Source organism: Tupaia chinensis, unplaced genomic scaffold, assembly GCF_000334495.1.
Source record: "Tupaia chinensis unplaced genomic scaffold, TupChi_1.0 Scaffold139897_1, whole genome shotgun sequence".
NCBI classification, from domain to species: Eukaryota; Metazoa; Chordata; class Mammalia; order Scandentia; family Tupaiidae; genus Tupaia; species Tupaia belangeri.
Genome location: NW_006199776.1, coordinates 216873 through 223066, shown reverse-complemented (window position 1 = coordinate 223066; position 6194 = coordinate 216873).

Below are 6194 nucleotides of genomic sequence, written 5' to 3'. Positions count from 1 at the left end.
TAAGATCTCTAGCGAGACCAGAGAAGGCAAGATCAGAGACACCATGGAGGGCCAGCCAGGTGGTGTGGTGATTAAGGTGACTGGGTCCCACATGGCCAACTGTGAAGTTCAAGTCCCAGACCTGGGACTTGAAAACCATGCCAGGTGCATATGCACGTGTGCCCAAAACCTTCAGAAGAGAATAGAGGAGAAGGTATTGGAGCATGGCCATCCTCTCTGAGGGGTGATTTCTCACTTCCCCTTTCTCTCTCTCTCTGTCTCTTTTGGGCCAGTACATATAACCTATTGCAAACAAAAAATCCCAAACAAACGAACAGAGGAAGCACCCTAGAGAAGTTGCTAATTAAGGGGGAACCATCGGACACCAGAAAAGAGGACGAAAGCAGGGGAAGAAGCAGTTGAAGACTTTCTCACAGAGGGCCAGCTCTTCTAACTGAAGAAGAGGCAAGCCATCGCCAAGAGTGGAAGGTTGATGAGAAGAGGATTTGAGAAGAGAAAACATTTAGATACGAGTCAAAGGGAAATTCACAAGTTTAAAGTTTGGGTGAGGAAGGAGATCCTGTGTTTTTCATGGCATTAATACATCCTATGTGTTGATAGTTTTTCCTTAACAGAGTTAAGAAAAAGTAGAGCAAGAGAATGGAGGGTAATGGTGAGTGACTAGCAGGAGTCAGAGATCGGGCAAGAAATACAAAGAGATGTCTGATAGGCTGGGAGAACACTTAATGGTACAGAGACAGATATTTTTAATAATAAAAAAATGCAAAATGTATTAAGAGTAAGACAGTGAAGGATCTATTAGGATAGAAATTCTATCCCAATATTCTATCAGATAGAAATTTCTAGTCTTCAAGATAATATCGTGTTATCTTTTAACTTACATTGTCTCCACCACTAACTTATGAGTTCTTAGAAGATAGTGAGTCTTTCATTTCTTGATAACTTTCTTAGAATCACAGCACACGGTTAATAAAGAATGAATAAGTGAATAAAAATACCACATAAAATTGAGCCTCAGCTTCATAGTTGACTCTTTTCAACCCTGAATAATGCACGCAGTGCCCTTATAGCTCATTTTATTGCCACTAAGGTGGGTAAAATTTTTTCTCGTCCATATATTCTGTGAAAGATGATTCAGTAAGAGGGATAAATCATTCAAAGATTTTGGCATTTTATTTTAATAAGTACTTCAGTATGAAAACCTTCAATTCATTTCTTGAATATTCTTTATTTTGTTATTTTTTTAATGCCAGAAGATGTATTTTCATGAGAAAGAAAGGAAGACCCCCCAAATGGGGCCTGGTCACACTGCAATTATTTTTTTTCCAGCTCTCCATCCTCCCAGGATCCTAGGTATGCACATTTCTGGCATGTTTTTCACATCACCAAAGTGGGAACTTGAACCCTGATCAGCTATGTGGGACTGGTCTTCCTTTGTATCACACCTAACCATTGTAGGGCTGTTCCTAGTCTTCATCTTGGTCCATATTTTGTATTGCTTTCTAAATATTCAATTTCTTAGTTTTCATTCTTAAAAGACTATAGACATGTGTCAATGATCACACAATGAATGAATAAGAATTTATTGAGTACTTACCATACTGTTGTGTGTGTGGAAAGTGTCAACCACAGAGAGACATTGATAAGTATTAGTCATGAGCTCTGAACCAGCACTAATAAAGATGAGAGTGAGCCAAATCCGGCAATGCATCATTACATCCTAAATGACCCGGTGCATTGCACTGATACTGTGGAAACTTTAAAGAGCTGAAATCATGAGGATCAGAATATATATGGATAGGGATTCATGGACAAGGTGGGATTAGACTGAGTGTTGAAGATTGGGTAGAATAAGAAAAGACAGGAACAATTACTCAAAAATAGTAAAGCAATAAAATTCTACCTTCACAACTTTCTTGCTTTTCTTAGCAGTGAAGATATCGATACGCTGGACTTTCCAAATGCATGTTTTATAGATTGTTTTGGGGGTATCTATCCAGCCTAGTGATGTCCATCTTTCATCCCTTCTGAAACAGGGTTCTTTTAGCTAAGTGTGTTCCAGAGTCTCTTACTTGTCTGGTCTTAATTGGACCAGGAATGGGCACCTGAACCAAATCAAGGGTGATCCTTTCTCCTGTGAATTTGTAATTAGGACTGAGATGCATGTTTGGTTAAGGGAACAGGAAATATGCAAACTAAGGCTCTCTGCATTTCTCTTTCACAGAGGAAAAAATGATACATTTTTTTCAGAGATAAAGATGACAAGAGACAGGGGCAGCTAGCAGATGATATAGCGGTTATGTCATTGGACTCCCACATGGCTGGGGGTTCAAGTCCTGGACCTGGCCACTTGAAAATCATGGCTGGCTGGCGTGCATGCGTTCATGCCCCAAATCCCAGGAGGAGAAAAAGAGAAGAAGGGATTGTGGCGTGGCCATCACCCCAGGGGAGATTTCTCACTTTCCCTCTCACTGTCTCTGTCTCTCTCTGGCTAAGGCAGCAACCTCTCAAAAAAAAAAAAAAAGATGAAAGAGACCTTTGGAGCTTTGAGAAAAAGAGAGCAACCGACATGGTTTCTCAAAGCTTGCTTTCTTTCAGAGCTGGTCCCTCACAAAGGCTGGCTGCGTCTGCTGTCTTTGGAGTCACTGGCATTTCCCTGAACCATACACAGCAATTCTACTTTCGCTCATGCTGACTAGAATACATTTAAGGTTAACAAGGAACTCTGATAAAGAAGGGACTAGCCAAGGGGGCTTAGAGACTGTATATTTTGTTATGATATGAAGTATGGGAATTAAAACTGAGAAGATACTGCTCTGTGTGGGCTTTCTTCACATCTAAGAATTTGTTAAATCGTTTTTATGTATTAATTGATATAATCGTGATTTTTCTTGTAGCCTGTTACTGTGGTAGATGGCATTACCCGATTGTCAAATACTGAGCCAGCTTGCGTCCTTGGAACATAGCTTACTTTTTATATGTTGCTGGATTCTGTATGCTAATACTTCATAAATGATATTTGTTATTATATTCATGAAGAATATCATTCTTTGGTTTTCTTTTCTGGAACTTTCTTTCTTTGTCATTTTTGTGTATCAAGATAAAATGAATTGGGAGACATTCTCTCCTTTTTTCTCTGGTGGAAGAGATTGCAAAGAATTGATGTTGATTCTTCTTTAAACATTTGGTAAAATTCTCCAGTGAAATCATTTGGCACCATTACCACTGTTTTGTGGTAATTTAAAAATTGTGAATATAAGTACCTTTATAGGTATAGAACTATTCAAATGATCTATTTTATACTTGGGTAAGTTTTCGTAGTTTATAGTTTATGACCAATTTGGAGAAACTGGTCCGTTAATCTAAGTAGCTCATGTGTTTAGAGTTGTTCACAATATTCCCTTATTATCTTCTTCTGTCTGTAGAGTCTATGTCTATACCCTGTTTTATTTTTGAAATTAGAAATCTGTGTCTTTTCACCTTGATATTTGTCATTCTTATATGATGATTGTCAATTTCACTGTTCTTTAAAGAAAGACTCTATTTGATGTTCTCTAATTTCTTCTGTTTTTTATTCATTTATGCCTACTCATTTTAATTAATTTCCTCTTTTTTCTTGTTTTGGATTTATTTTGTTCTTCTTTTAGTTTTTAATGTGAGCTCTTAGACTATCGATTTTAGACTTTTCCTCTCTTCTAATGAATGCATTTGGGGCTATAAATTTTCTTTTCAGCACTATTTTACCTGTGCCTTACAAATTTTGATATGTGTATTTTATTTTTGCTCATTTAGAATTTTTAAAAACTCGGTGCGTTTTCTTCTAAAACTAAGAATGTATTTAGTTTGAGATTTTTCCTCTTATCATTTTACTACGTGTTTCTAGTTTTATTACATTCTGGTCAGAGAATACACTCAGTATGACTTCATTTCCTTTGAATTTATTAAAATTAATTTTGTGGTCTAGAATAAAGTTTATTTCGATACATGTTTAATAGGCACTTAAAAAGAATGTGTACTGTTCTGCAATGTGGAGAACTCAATAAATGTTGATTAGATCTTATTGATTGATGGTAGTGTGGAGTTCTATAGCCTTGAAATTTTTATGTCTATTTATTCTGTAAGTTGTTGAAGGATGTGTGTTGTGTCTCCAATAATAATTGTGGATGTGGATTTGCCTATTTTCCCCTTCCATTCTATTAGTTATGGCTTTGTAGATTTTAAAGTTCTGTTGTTTGGTTCAAACACGTTTATAAATATTATTTATTTTTGGTGAATTGATCCTTTTATCATGGTATAATGGCCCTCTTTGTGTCTGATAATTTTCTTAGCATCGAGGTCTATATCATCTAATATTAATATTCACTCTTAATTTCCTTTTACTAATGTTTACACAATATTTCCTTTTAGCTTTCAACCTGCCTATATCTATTTTATTACTTATTTATTTATTTGATTTTCTGAGAGTTTTTTTTTTTTTTTGCTATAGGGTGCATGCGCTCATCAGAAAGACACAGAGAGACAGAGAGACAGAAAGTGAGAAATCACCCCCCAGGGGGGATGGCCATGCCGCAATCCCTTCTCCTCCATTCTCCTCTCAGGATCTTGGGCACACACGCACACGCGCCCGGCATGAGTTTAAACCACTGGGTCTGGGACTCGAACTGCGGTCGACTACATGGGAGTTCAGCAACACACAATATTTCCTTTTAGCTTTCAACCTGCCTATATCTATTTTATTACTTATTTATTTATTTGATTTTCTGAGAGTTTTTTTTTTTTTTTGCTATAGGGTGCATGCGCTCATCAGAAAGACACAGAGAGACAGAGAGACAGAAAGTGAGAAATCACCCCCCAGGGGGGATGGCCATGCCGCAATCCCTTCTCCTCCATTCTCCTCTCAGGATCTTGGGCACACACGCACACGCGCCCGGCATGAGTTTAAACCACTGGGTCTGGGACTCGAACTGCGGTCGACTACATGGGAGTTCAGCAACATAGCCATTACGCTAACTGCTGGTCTCCTCCTATATCTATTTTAAATAGAATTCTTGTAGCCAGCATAAAGTTAAGTCATGCTTTTTGATCCACTCTGCCAATCGTATTTTTAAAATATGGGTAATTGCAGCATTTATGTTTAATGTAATTATTGATAGGGTTTATGTTGTTTTTTGTTTTGTTTCTCTGTTTCCTGTTTCTTGTATTTCTGTAAGATACTTCAACATATTTTAGAATTTCATTTTTATGTATCTAAAGTTTTCATTGCTCTTTTTTAATAACTTTTAAGTAATTGCTTTAGATATTACATTATACATTCTTAAATGATCGCAGGAAAACTGGTATTGCCATTTTATCAGTTTGCGTGAAATATAAAAACTTTGCCTTCTTTTATATCATTACCCTCTTCATTTATGATACAATTGTTTTAAATATTTAAACTACATATATTTAGCACACTATCAGACAATATTATACTTTTTGTTTCAACAGTCAAACATAATTTTAAAATTTCAAGAGGAGAAGAAGAGCCTATTTTATTTACTAGCATTTTTGCTTACAGTGTTTTTTCTTCCTTGAGATCTAATATTCTTTTTCATTTTCTTTCCATTTACAAAATTTTCCTTAGCCATTGTTTTAGGGTAGGGTTCCTGGCAAAAACTTTGTTTAGTTTGTCTTCATATAAGCATGTTTTTTTTTTTTTTGGAGAGATTTTCACTGTAGGGCGCGTGCGCTCGCCAGACAGACAGAGAGACCTAGAGACAGAAAGCGAGAAATCACCCCCCAGGGGGGATGGTCACGCCGCAATCCCTTCTCCTCCATTCTCCTCTAGGGATCTTGGGCACGCACGCACACGCGCCCGGCGTGAGTTTTAAGCCACCGGGTCGGGGACACGAACCGCGGTCGACTACGTGGGAGTCCAGAGACATAGCCATTACGCTAACTGCTGGTTCCCATATAAGCATGTTTTGACTTTTTTTTAATTCCTGAAAAATATTTTTGATAGAGGAGTATCTAGATTGACAATTCTTTTCTTTCAACACTTGAGAAATACTGTTCCACATCCTTCTACCTCCATGGTTCCTAGTGAGAAATCCATTGTCATTCAAATAGATTTTCCCCTGGGGCCAGCAGCTGGTGTAATGGTTACATCCTTGGGCTCCCACATAGTTGACTATGGTTGAGTCCTGGACCTAGGA